We start from the raw sequence: 14,972 nt of genomic DNA on the forward strand, positions 1-14,972 counted from the left end.
GACTTCTGATTCAGGTCCTGAATGATGAGAGAAAAGTCTGAACTCCAGATGAAAATAAAGCGTCTGATCTGAGTCGGCTCAAAGTCTGACTTTTCTCAGTTTCTCAGAGTTTCACTCCTTTTCCTGGAAGGAGAGATTCTCAGAAAAGCTGCTTAGTGTTTGTCCCCCTGTGAGCCCGGAGACTCACACAGTAACACAGTAACACAAAGACTCACAGAGTAAAACACAGACTCACACAGTAACACACAGAGTAACACTGTAACACACAGAGTAACACAAAGACTCACACAGTAACACACAGACTCAGACTCACAGTAACACACAGAATCACAGTAACACACAGACTCACGCAGTAACACACAGACTCACGCAGTAACACACAGACTCACACAGTAACACACAGACTCACATAGTAACACACAGAGTAACACACAGGCACACACACAGGCACAGACAGGAACACAGACATACAGTTACAGTTACACACACACAGATGCACAGTAACACACAGACACACACACAGGAATACAGACACACACAGGCATACAGACACACTCACACACAGGAACAATGGCTGCTGTCACTGTACTTCAGTAATTCCTCAACAGCCTGCAGAGCCGCTGAGGGTGGCTCTCAGCCAGCAGCAGCTTTTAAGGTGGACTGACGAGTTCCTGATCTGACCCACCACTCTGCTGTGAAAACAAAAGAAACAATAAAAAAGTCCAAAAAAGTAAACAAACAAACAAACAAACAAAAAAAAGTTACAGATGGTGATACAAAGCTGTGAATGTGAGATTCAAATAGTTTAATGAACCAAAAACAGCATGTGTGATGTGTGGTGTGTGAGAGATGATCATGGTGAGGAAGGTGATGAGGATGACAACGAGGAGGCTGAAGAAGAAGATAAGGATGATGATGAAAGTGACATGTTTGAGGAAGTCCCTCCCTGCCGGAGCTTTATAGAGAGTATTATTAGTCTGAGAGCTCTGCTGTAATTAATGCCTCTGAAAGGGGAGGAAGACGCAAAAAGATCCCGTGAACTGAACTTTTGTTTTGTGTATGGACTATATTAACGGTATAACAAATGCTTTTGAAGGTTGTTTTTTTTGGGGTTATTTCAAAATAAATGTTTGAAAACTGTTGGACTGTTGGTTGAGACAAATAACTGTTTAATTTATTACTATTTATTTTGTCGCCATAAATCAATTTAATATATTTTTTTTTGCACCTAAATTCGTTGTGTCTCTTCATTCACACCCATTAAAGGCTCTTAACAACCTCTTTCTTCTGTATGCAGTTAAATGCATTGCCATAGCCCCATTGACATTGTTACATCTGTCAACACAACAGGATGTCTGTCAACAACAACACAACAGGTCTTCTATCAACAACAACACAACAACAGGACGTCTGTCAACAACAGGATCTCTGTCAACAACAACAACACACCAGGACGTCTGTCAACAACACTACAACAACAGGTCGTCTGTCAACAACAACAACAACACAACAACAGGACATCTGTCAACAACAACACAACAGGTCTTCTGTCAACAACAACACAACAGGTCTTCTGTCAACAACAACACAACAACAGGTTGTCTGTCAACAACACAACAACAACAGGCCGTCTGTCAACAACACAACAACAACAGGACGTCTGTCAACAACACAACAACAACAGGACGTCTGTCAACAACACAACAACAGGCCGTCTGTCAACAACACAACAACAACAAGATGTCTGCCAACAACACAACAACAACAGGACGACTGTCAACAACAACACAACAGCTATTTCTAAGAGTTTAAATCGAGGTAACTGGACTCAAGGATGATTTGTGTGAAGACGTGTCTCCATTCCCCCGAGTGGCTTCTTCAGTTCTGCTAAACAATACCTACTTTAGGTGTTGTTAAACAGCAGTGGCTTAGTGGTAGAGCAGGGTTGTCCAAACACCGGAAGGTCAGCGGTTCGACCCCAGCTCCTCCCTAGTCATTGTTGTGTGTCCCTGGGCAAGGCACTTTACCCACATTGCTTCTAGTGCACTCACTGGTGTACGAATGCGTATGAATGAATCGGCAGTGGTCGGAGAGGCCGTAGGCGCACCTTGGCAGCCACGTCTCTGTCAGTCGCCCCCAGAAGAGCTGTGGCTACATCTGTAGTTTCCCACTGCCACTGTTTGAATGTGGTGTGAATGAATAATGCATCTCAATGTAAGCTCTGTTGTCTTCACCACTCGTCCGAGCGGCTTGTGGTATGCAGCGGAGCAGCTGCTGGAGCAGGTGGTGATGGAGCCAGTCAGGGCACTCTCTGTGAGGTCCCTGTAGAAGGTGCAGAGGGCAGAGGTGCTCCGTCCATTCTCCTCAGTTCCATGAGGAAATCAAGTCTGTCATGTGCCGTGTTAACCACTGCAGTGGTGTGAGTGGACCAGCAGAGGGCCTTGCTGATGCACTCACCTTGGAGTTGGAAGGAGACAGCCCCCTCCACTTCTGATCCCCTGATGGAAAATGGGACGGGACCTCTCCCCTTACATTTCCTGAAGTCAGTGACCATCTCCTTGGTTTTGCAGACACTGAGAGAGGTCACCATCCTGGCACCATGTTTCCAGGAACCTCCTCTCTGTGGATGGTTGATTATTTGTGTGTTTATGAAGGGGGGTCTGCAGGGGGCGCCACCAGAGCTTCTTGTGTTACACATAAGAGAGACGTCTGTCTCCAAAGTTGTGCGAGACAAGATAAAAAGAGACAGAAATGAGAGGGACAGACCGATGTTCCAGCAGCTCTGACGGCAGTGATACAAACCAGAGCTGCTGAGCAGGAAGTCAGCCAGGACAGAGAGTCAGGTCCTGTGCTGTAAAACACCGTCAGAGCAGCACACTGTTAAACATTCTGGGGTAAAAGTCATTTTTATCTGAGAGGTGGCATAAAGGTCGGTCAGTACAGACAGTCAGTGAGCAGCCAAAACAACCCACACTGCAACACAAGCCTTCACCCAGACACGCAGAGCAGAGTAAAATAGAATAAATAGAACAGAACAGAACAGAACAGAGTAGAATAGAATAGAATAGTCTCTGAGATCTGCTGATGGAGCATCTGCTGCTTCAGTCTGACAATGTGATTAAATGTGAGCTAAACTAATCGAGCCTGAGCTGTAGCCACCAGGTAACTTCCGGTTTACAAGTCTGAAGCATCATGGGAACTGTGATTCTCCTCCAAAGAGGAGAAAATACAGAACAATGCAGACGATGGAAGTGGATGGATATTTATTGCCTGTACAGTGTGTGTTTGTGAGAGAGAAAGAGAGAGAGTAAGTGTGTGTCTGCAGTCAGAACTGCAGTGACACTGAAATTCAAATAAACAGGTCCAAACTGAGCATGCGCTGATGTGTGACTGAGCACTGTGAGGCGCTCTGATTGGCTGGAAGAAAGCCATGCTGCTATCACAGCTAAACCTGGAAATGATCACACACTCTCTGCTCCACTGTCACCCCGATTTCCTAGCTCTCAGCCAGCAGCCACATGATTGGATGGGAGCATGGCTCACTGCTTTCCGTTGAGCTCCCACAATCCACTGGGAGCAGCGTTAATGGATTATGAAACCACCATTAACCTTCTGAGGAAACAAGCACCTGGTCTGACATCACTGTGGACAGACAAGAAAGACAAGGAGACTGAGGACAGACCGGGACACAAATACACAACCACTACAAAACAACAACTACAAAAGGACACAACCACAAACAACAGAAACAGGGAGCTGGTCCTCTCTCACACACACACACACACACACCCAGTTATAGATCCATCCCTTGTTTTTGTCTCTGACAGAAGACCCTTTGTTTCTGGTCTCAGACCTGTTCTGTCCCTCTGAGAGTAAGACGGATGGACCAGTGGAGACTTGGAGCCACAGTTGACTTTCATCAGAAGAAGATGGGCCTTGAGAGCAGGATGAAGAAGAGGCGAGTTGCAGTAACAACTGCAGTAAAGGATGATAGAGAGAGAAGAAGTTGGACTCCTCAGCTGCAGGATGAGAGATGGCGAGCAGCATGGCAGGATCATTCTGTCTTCAATGAGCCACAGCAGGAAAAATGAGCATCGCCTCGGGAAAGTCCTCCGCTGCACTCTGATCGACGGGCTGCCAGCTCATTAACAAGCTTTCCTCTTCAAGGGATCCTGCATGAGCAGAAAAGTGCCTGAATCCCCAGAGAACACGAAGTCTGAGGTCCTTTAAAGGACAAGGGACAGCAGTGAGCTGAATCCAAACATTTACACTTTAGACCCTGGTGAGCAGATGTTCTGACCCCTGAGGAGGCCTGGCTGAGGGTTTCTCTGTCAGACCCACTGCTGGATGCAGCTTCTGTACTGTGCTGAGTGGTAAAGGTCATCAACCACTGCTTCTGTTTATTGACTGAAAGAATGTGATCAATAACACATTGAAATGAGGTCAGGAGGATCTAGGAGAGGCTCCACAGAAGTCAGCTGAGGAGGTCCAGGTTAGGAGGCTTCACCTGTGCAGCTTTACAGACAGAAATCTGGAATCTGATCTGACACACACACACAAACACACTGCTGTGAGGCTGGAGCTGCTTCAACCTGCCGGTCCTCCTTAGGGTGTGTACTGATGTGGCACCATGAGCCTCCACCTTACAGCCAGTTTTTCCTACGATGACCAAACACTCACACACGGACTCTGAGTCTCAGGCAGCGTGGCTGTGGTCAAGTGAGAATAAATGTGTGTAAATGATGAAGACGAGCTGAGACGTCGTCTGGAGGTTGCCACGCTCGTTACACCATATTACAGTGACAATGTGGGGAAAACAAGCCGACGTGTTGACCAAGGATTTATGTCTGGATGTATGGAGAACAGGTGCATACTTCTGTGTGTGTGTCTGTAGTCGTAGTAACAGCTGTTTTCAGCATCAGAATGAACCTCAGAGGTCGACATCATCTGTGAAGAAGGAACATGATGTCCTTGTTACGCTGGACGCTCCTCATTGTCTCTCTCATCCACGGTCTGTGTGAGGTGATGGAACAGCAAGGCCGGACCATGTCTGAGCTGTGGGGAATTGGGGGCATGCCCCTTTCTGCACGTCCTGATGGGAAGAATGGAGCGCTGCGCTCAAATGGAAACCAATTACTGGGCCATCAGCATGGTCAGAGCAGGAGGTGACAGCAAGGGGGGTGGGTGTATGTATGCATGTGTGCATGTGTGAGAGTGTGTGTACGTCTGTGTGTGTAGGTGTGTATGAGTGTGAGAGTGTGACTGTGTGTGTGTATGTATGCATGTGTGTGTCTGTGCGTGTGTGTATGTGTCCAGCAGCCTGACTGATTAGTGAAACCTGATCACAGGTCCTCACTAATCTGTGTCCAAACAAGCAGCTGATCAATAAGAGGCAGCAGCAGAGGATTGTGGGAGCAGAGCGGCTGACAAAGAAACAACATTAACAAATGAGGAACAGCGAAGTGAAGACGGTGGTCTGGATGGGTCATTACTGGAGCCAATGGGACAGAACTAAAATATGTGTCCTCTGTTCAGAGACAAGCTCTAGTTCACACAGGAAGTTATTTTAAGTCATCAGGCGAGACAAACATTGAGGACCAGCCCATCGTGGGGACTCATCTGGTTTACAGGTCCATGTGTTCCATGTCACGTCTCAGGTTGTCAGACATGTCAAATATCTGAGAGAAAACCCTGTGAGACAGCTTGTGACATCACAAATTCCCAATATTCCATCCTCCAGGCTCTGAGCTGGTGTTGTACCAGGTTTGGTTCTGACCAATCAGAGTCCAGTCAGGAGCAGCAGCAGTGTTTTCTCTTTGATCTGATTGGTTATGGGTAGATCCATGTTTGGATGAACCGTCATCAGAGCTCCTAATGACAGCTGATCCACAGGTGACCCCTGGTATCCCAGGTCAGGAGCTGCATCCTTAGACCTCTGAGTGCTGTGATAAGGCCGTCTGCAGCATATCCCAGGATGCACTACACACTGATGATGTTGGATTACATTGACAATGGAACACACAGGCACAAACTGAACTCATAACAGCTGAAGAGTAAACTTCTAACTGTTAGCAGGTTGCTAGGCAACACCCCCTGGGCATACATGGAGTAGGTCTTGACTCCTCTCAGACGCTGGTCTGAGCTACGTCCAACTTTGTCACTGGAATGATGTGAACAGAGCCTGACTGACCCAGCCATAGCTGCGCCTGCTCTAGTGACGGGGGTCCACATGCAAAGCCAGGACTGTTGCCAAGAAACACACATACATGTTGTGAACAGCTGTCTCAAGTACATTGTTAAAGCAGCGGTTTGCATAAAATCTGAGCTCAGTCAGCAGCTGCAGGGTGGCGTGTCTGTCACATGCTGCTCGTCCTGTTAGTCAGCTGTCTGATGTCACATGTTACTTCTGAACTTGCTGCTCTGTTGTCATTTATTCTGCAACAAATGCAGGTTTTAAGTCTACGCGTTAATGTCCACACCCTGGCATACACCCAGCCGCTGCGCTCCACTCCAGGAGATAAGCTGTGATAAACAGGAAATCTTCCACAGAGCAGACCGTCCCCTCAAACAACCACTGATACAGCAGCTCCTGAAGTGATGGCTGTCTGCAGGGAGGAGGCATAAAAAGAGCCCGATCAATAAATCTGAGAGTGTAACCGGAGATAATACCTGAATAAATAATGATGGGAATATTTCCACCTTAAAGAGCTGCAGCTGTTTTCTTCTCATCACTTTTTAAAGTGTTTTCTGCACTTGTTGGATTCTAATGAGTGTTTGTCAGTGAGACCTGAAGCTAATGATCTGACTCTGATGACACGTCAGCTCTGAAATATGACCTGCACACAGACCAGGACTCTGTCACAGTGGTGTTTTTCATCTGATTTTTTTATTGGCTGATGTGGTAGAAACATTTTTTTTAATTTTTTTACAGCTTCAAGTTCGAACCATTTCACTGGGTCAGTGTGTGTGTGTGTGTGACTGATGAATTTGGAGCCTTTCCTCCCCTATCAACAGTAAATCCATCATGGCCATAGGCTGAGGGGGATCGTAAACACAGTGCTCGTTCAGTGCACGATTGATGTGTGCGTTTGTGTGTGTGCGTGTGTGAATATGGTGCAGCTGTGAGGACATTTCTGCTGAATGAAGCAGGAATGGTGAAGTGAATGGAGACTTAACAGTACTGAAAATGTGTATCTATTTAAGCAATTTCCCCCTGGGATCAATAAAGTATTTCTGATTCTGATTCTGATATCTATTGATGACTGATTGGATTATTGATCTGTGTGTTGAGAATGTGACTTTTATGAATGCAGCTGTATCAGCAGCGTGATTATATAAGATGATTTACAATCTGTCCCTCTATGCTGAAGACAGAGGAGCCCGGAGATGTGCTGCTCAGATGGATGTGAGTGTTAACGCTCCACAGAGCTTCATTGTTTATGTGCGAGCATTAAGCCGCTGCAGTGTGTGTCCTCGCGGCCGGAACAACAGAAGATGCTTCTATATATACATGTTTGCAGCTCGAGGCATGGCGCCCACTCTTGTGTGACAGCGTCCTGTAACGGCAGCGTTTTGTCCTGAGAGCGTACAGCAGAAAAGATCTGCTCGCTCGCCCTCTGTCACAACACTGATGGTGAATGTGGAGGCCATGTTCAATGAAGCAGAAGATCCTGTGATCATAACATGTTTCTTTTTCTCATGTTGAAATGTGTCCAGCAAAGGCTAGATTACACAGAAAAGTCGGCTGCATGATGCCTCTGTGAGGTTTCCAGCTGTTTGGATCAGAGACGTGTGACAGTGCAGCTCCTAACGGAGACAGAGGCCACAGAGGAAGAAGGAACTTTTCATGTTTTCAGTGTGGGAGGAAATAAAAGATTGACGTTTGTGTGAACGGGCTCAGGGATGTTTTCCATCAGACAGAATGCAACATCCTGCAGTCATTCATGTTTCTGTTCGGACTTCATCTCCCAGAATACCCCAGAGCATGTCAATGATCTGAAGATGAAGATGAACTCTGGAGTCAAGTTCAAAGTCAGGACAAGTTCTAGGTTGCCGTCTAAAGCTAGACTTCAAGCAAAGTAAATAAAAAGTCGATCATGTTCTGCTGTGTAAGAACCAGAGGTCTCAAGAGGAGTTCAAAGGTCAAAGAGGGCAAACAAAGCCAACCAAGACCCAGAACGACCTCTTCACTCAGGAACAACCTGTCCACACTTAGTCTTCGTGGTAATTCCCTCGAGGGGAACATGTTATGTATTTATTTAAAGCAGAGAGGAGACAAAGCAGACAGAGACAGAGGATCAAACCTCCGACCAGACTCACTGTGAGATCCTCCAGCTGCTGCTAACTGACCTTCAGACTGAAGCTTCAGAGTCTCTGATCACCTGACTGCTAATAGATCCATCACAGAGAGGACAAATGTGCTGAAGTCAGTGAGGCAAAACTGGAAGTGGGAGCAGACTTCAGCCTGAAAGAAATGAGACAGTGTGACCTTTGACCTGTGTGACTGAGACTGATGACGGTGATTCAGCTGCCCAGGGCTGCAGGGAGTGTTCAGTCTCACTTCTCCTTCATTGACTTGTTGCATAAATGAGAGGAGGAGATCTGTTTTCTTTGTTCTGAAAAGTTTTCAAAGTCAACCCGCAGTGTGAGAACTCAAAGTGTCTGTGAGTCATGAGGACAATAATCTGGTCCAAATCTAGGATTTGCTGGTGTTGAAATGGGACTCAGGGGGTTTGACTGGACATGTTGGTCTCAAAGGGGACCTGACATGGGTCTTGCAGGATTTTAAATGACTTTAGGATGCATTACCCTCGTGTCTGTGGATGCTCTCATTCATCCAGGTCCTGGACACTTATGACTCTGGACTTGGACCTGGGGCCTGTCCTGGTGCTTTGTCTTACTTGGACTTTGATTGGTCCTCAGTGAGGGTTAAGGTTTGGTCAGGTTTTGTGGTCTCAGCAGGATTTCTGTACTCTGGACTTTGTCTAAAGTTTTGAAAGCTGAAGGTTGTCTCTGTGTGAGTCCTCGGCACCATCTGAAGAGTGTTTCAGGGATTCAGGCGGTATCCCACAATCCTCTGCTCTCCTGCAAAACAGACAGGCCTCACTGACCCTGGGCCATCAGATGGAACAGCCGGGGGAAGCACTGCAGGCAGAGAAGAAGAAGAAACAGGTTCTGGAATAAAACATGAAAGATCAGGTCACAGCGAGAAACTGAGAAATCACTCCGCACAACCGCCCCCTCCCCATCACGCCATCCCGTCCCCCCCTGCTCCCCCCATGTGCTGCGGTGATTTTGCCAGCGGTGGGAAAAAAGGGGCAGACAGAAGCAGAGACATGTCAGTGCAACAAATCTGTTAATATATGTAAAAATTGTTAGTCTGCAGTAACATCCTGTTTACAGTAGGTGGCGCTGTCCACAGATGTCCAAACATGGTCGGGGTTAGGTCTGTATCACATGATACACCATGAGCAGGACAGATCATGATGACATAGAGACGTTCAGGACAGGGCTCTGACCATGTGCAGAAAGTTTGAAGCCGTTTGGAGCAAGTATGCAGGTGTGAGAGCCATTCGAACTGTAATAGCGAAATCATTGCCAGATTTTGGCAAGCCACAGAGGCCACGCCTTTTAACTTAGAGAAAAGCCTTTGATAACTTTTGATCAGCAGGTCCTTCAGGTCACATCCACCGAAAATCAATCATTCAGGCGAAATCCCCAGGAGTAGTTCATCCGAATACGTGGTGGAAATTGCTGAAATTTAAGATTAAGATTAAGAATAAGAAACCTTTAGTAGTCCCACAATGGGGAAATTGTTTTTTTTGCAACAGCAGATACAGACAGCAAAGGATAAGTTAAGAAAGATATATACATAATAAAATAGACTACCAATAAAATATAGAATAGAATAGAATCAACAGTTATTGCACAGGTGAGTGGAGGTAGAAGTGGTCTGTAAGAAAACTGTACATAGTGCATCAAAAACTAAATAAATAATTTATTGTACACTGTGGTGTATGAATATTGCACCTATCAGAAGTGTTTATTATACAGTCTGACAGCAGCAGGAAGGAAAAACCTTCTGTATCTCTCCACACACCGAGGGTGGAGCAGTCTCCCACTGAAGTTGCTCTGCAGTGCTGACAGGGTGTCCTGCAGGGGGTAGGACTCATTGTCCAGCATGGATGTCAATTTTGTCAGGACCCTCCTGTCACCCACCTCCTGCACTGAGTCCAGAGAGCAGCCCAGGACAGAGCTGGACTTCCTGATGACTCTGTCCAGCTTCTTCCTCTCCCCCTCAGTGATGCTGCTGTTCCAGCAGACCACACCGTACAGAATGACTGATGCCACCACAGAGTCATAAAAGGTTTTCAGGACCGCAGTCTCCTCAGCAGGTAGAGCCTGCTCTGGCCCTGGTGGTTTCGCTGACACCAGTCCACAAAGTTATGCTTCAGTCCTCTGTACTCCGCATCGTCGTCGTCACTGATGAGACCAACAATTGCAGTGTCATCAGAGAACTTCTGCAGTACACAGCCGTCAGTGTTGTGTCTGAAGTCCGACGTGTAGAAGGTGAAGTGGAAGGGGGCCCCTCAGGACAGTCCCCTGAGGAGCACCTGTGCAACAGGTGAGCAGGTCAGACACACAGTTCTGGGCTCTCACAAACTGTGGTCGGTTTGTGACGTAGTCCCTGATCCACTCTGACAGCAGGTGGTCCACCCCTGACTGCTCCAGTTTGTCCTTCTGGATCGCCGGCTGGATTTGGCCGCCAAAATCAAAATGGCTGACTTCCTGTGTGGTCTAGATCAATGGTGCAAGAGACTTTTATGTGCGTCCTGATGTGTTCTGTGTGTGTGCCGATTTTTGTCTTCCTACTCCAAAAAAAACCCTATTGAGAGGGGTGTTTTCAGGGGGCGCCATTGAGCCATTTTGCCCCGCCCGCTTACGAGACCCCCATCAGTTGCTAGGACACGCCCCTGTGAACGTGTGTATGCATTTTCATGATCATAGAAGGTCTTTAAGGTCAATAAAAACCCAAACATAATCTTCGTAATCTTCGTAATCTTCATAATCGCCAGACTTTGGCGAGCCACAGAGGCCACGCCCTTCAAAGCTGGATCCATACTCCGCGAGAACAGAGAACTCCCTTCCCCCTGCTGACTTTACGCCCACAAAATGACGTCATTTTCTCTCTCGGACCGCCCGTTGTGCAGCTCTCTCGGACACATGGCCTGGGCAGAACTTTTTCTCACAAAGCTGTGCGTCCACCATGCTGTGATTGGTCGAAATTTATTGTGGGTGTGATGAATGTGGTGAAGCACAAGAGCTTCTTCAGATGCAGAACACACAGACAGAAGGAGGAAGTACAACGACAATTGACAGTTTAGATGAGCACCTGGCAAACAGCTCCTGGAAGGAGAAACACGGCGCACAGAGGAGAGTGTCTGTAGGTGTTAATAAAAATTAATCCCAGTATTGATCATGGCGTTACAGTGGCTCGACACACATCAGACAGTCACCCACACGTTCACAGAATTAAACTTACACAGACCAGAGGTCTGCTACAGTCAGCTACACTGATCTTCTATCTATTGTCATGCTGTACGCCCTCTTCCCTGAACATTATCAGCTCGTTAGGCCAGGTAACCACGACTGTGCTCACAATTTGCAATACAATTGCATTGTCAACCTTTTGTGTGTGACGTGCGCTGCGTAGGAGGGCCGTATCAGGGGAGACACACGTCTCGCGGAGTATGGTACCTACCTATGGTAGTTTTTTACTCTTACCACCCGTGGAGCAAGTTCTCTGTTCTTGTGGAGTATGGTACAGCCTTTAGTTAGAGAAAAGCTTTTGATAACTTCTGATCAGCAGGTCCTTTAGGTGACCTCCAGTAAATTTCAAGTCAATCGGGCGAAATCCCTAGGAGGAGTTCATCCGCATACCAATGGTGCAAATGGCTGATCGCAATCGCAAATCGTTGAGTTGAGGTCATGGTGTTAGGAGACTTTTTGGTGCGTCTCCTTTTTATACACATGTGTACTGATTTTCGTGCACTTATGTCAAAGGAAAGGTCATTTTTTAAATTGATAGGGGGCGCTGTAGAGCCATTTTGCCCCGCCCATTTGCAACGACCACAAAATATCAAATTTTTCGCCACCCCTGATGAGTGTGCAAAGTTTGGTAAGTTTTGGTGCATGGCAAAGGGGCGAAAATGGGTGTTTAATTGTTCAAATAATAATAACACTTACAAATAAAATAGGGCCTTGGCACCGCTCGGTGCTCGGGCCCTAAAAAAAACACTACAATGACAATAGAGCCTAAAGAAACGCTTGCATTTCAATAGGGTTCTTGCACGATTCGTGCTCGGGCCCTAATTAAAGCTGCAAGCAGCGATGACGGGCCCTCGCACTCCTTGTGGTCCGCGGGACTCACAGCCGCCGCCTCTCCTATCGTCCTACAACCTCTCTCCCACCTGTACCGGCATGAGCTGTGGTCTGCAGGGGAGAAGAGTACGGCAAAACACAATATACAAAAGACAGGTCCTCCAGCCAGTAGGTGGCGCAGTGACTGTAGCATATCAGTGCATGCAGAGTCAGATGTTCAGCATGACTGTAAAGTTTCATCCACATAGGATGAAGTATGAGGGAGATACAGCCACAAAAACGTCTATTTCCAGTGCAATTTTCATCGGGGGACAATTTTGTGCCAAATTTGGTGAGTTTTTGAGCATGTTCAAGGGGTCAAAATCACAATACCAGAACCAGAGTCAAGTATAATTAAAGCTGCAAGCAGCGATGACGGGCCCTCGCACTCCTTGCGGTCTGCGGGACTCGCAGCCGCCACCTCCCCTATCATCCCACGGCCTCCTTCCCCCGGTACCGGCATGAGCTGTGGTCTGTAGGCCAGAAGAGAACTCCAAAACACACATGTACAAAAGACAGGTCCTCTGGCCAGTAGGTGGTGCAGTGACTGTAGCATATCAGCATATCAGTGCGTGCAGAATCAGATGTTCAGCATGACTGTAAAGATAAGATAAGATAAGATAAGATAAGATAAGATAAAACTTTATTAATCCCGAAGGAAATTCTTGTGCCAGAGGTATCAAGTCACAATAAATGCAGTTAAGTACAGAGTATAAGAGTATAAGTGTCACTATAATCCAAAAAGAGTACAGTACGCGGTATGAGCACAAAGTTTCATCCACATAGGATGAAGTATGTGGGAGATACAGCCACAAAAACATAAATTTCCTGTGTGTTGGCGAAGGGTCAACTTCGTGGCGGCACCACTGCCACACGGTATGACGAAGTGCTGCGTTTTTGATAACTTTTGGTCCCTAATGCCTTAAGAGTAACCAGACCAATTTTCAGCTGGATTGGACAAATCCCCTAGGAGGAGTTCGTAAAAGTGCGGGGAGTGGAAAATGCAAAATGGCGCAGGTTTTTCAAAATGGCGGACTTCTTGTGCGTTTTAGAGGATACCTTGTGGAAATATATGGTCAAACTTGGTCAAAATATATGTTTGTTTGCACATATGGTAAAAGTGTATGGTTGCTCATAGATCGAGACCTCTGACTGAGGCCATAAAGCATTCTGATGTTTAATGGTTTGTTTAGAAAATTCGAACTGCAAACCCCTTAGTTGACCCAGAGATGGAAACACAAGCTTGCCAAAGAGATAAGATATACTCAAGGTCATAGCAGGAGGACCTGTGAGAATACACACACACACTCACATCAAAGATGTGAGTGGGAGAACTTCAATGTCTTTTAAGTTTCGTATACGCCCTCCACCTTGTGATTATTGAATATGCATGTTTCACTGAAAAACATTACCTTTTATGCCTTTCTATGTAAATGTAACCACACCTTGTTGTGAGATTAATAAAACGAGCCTAATGCATGGGACAGACAGAATGCAAATGGTCAGCTGCAGGAGCAGATCGAGGGGTCTGTATTGAGCTGTGCATTCTCCCTTTATAAAGGCGAAACTGAAACTGATCAGTACTGGTTTTCATTCAATGTTCTGTGCATCGGGGACGGAGTCTGGGAATCCGGGGTGACCAGATTAGGTCACAACAATTTGGGGGCTCGTCCAGGGGATCAAAGGGCAAAAATCATCCTCAGATCCGTCAATTGAACACAGGGGCCGATTACGAACAGACAGAGGACACGTGCCGGCAACAATAAGGTAAGCAGACCTTTTATATCTGCATTGACTACTCTAAAATGTAACGTGTCCCGAGTCTTAGTAGTAATCTGTCTGTAAAAGTAAAAAGAACATTGACTGAATGAATTTAACTGTAAGTGAATGAATATGACTACAGTGAAATAACCGTAAGTGAATGAATTATGACTACGGTGAATGAGTAATGACTACAGCTAGAGATAAGTAATAAGATAAGTAATAAGAGATAAGTAAATGATGCCTGCAGAGGAATAAGAGATTCTAAGAGAAAAAGGGGTAGCAGAAAATCCTGAGTGTGGCAACTCCACCGGTGCTCTGACGAGAGGCCGGAAAAGCTGGGTTTGAGGCCCGGGGCTTGAGGAACCCTAAATCACTACAAAAAAGAGAGAAAAGGAACAAGACCAGGCAAAACACATGGTATGAATGTTGGACAGACTGGAAACTGAAACAATGACCGCACTAGTTAGGCGGGAGTTGAAGTAAGTCTACAGGCTTCCAAATTACAGATATATAAGATTCTGGTGTCACGGACAGAGGCTAGTCTCGAATCCATGGGACTGAGTACCAGGGACACAGCGTGCCATATTTCTCAGTCGGCCAGAATCTAGAAAAGAAAGGAACTCTGAGACTCATAACTATGAGTCGTCTGAGATAAAGACGACAAGACCAGAGAGTAGAGAATAAATAATGAAATAACTGTGAGCCGTTCTTACACTGGACGGCAAGACCAGAGAATAAGTCCTGTGAGTTCATGAAGCACCCCTAAAGAGAAACAAAGAGAAGTGAAG

The sequence above is a fragment of the Parambassis ranga genome, chromosome 2 (assembly GCF_900634625.1).
Source record: "Parambassis ranga chromosome 2, fParRan2.1, whole genome shotgun sequence".
Classification (NCBI taxonomy): Eukaryota; Metazoa; Chordata; class Actinopteri; family Ambassidae; genus Parambassis; species Parambassis ranga.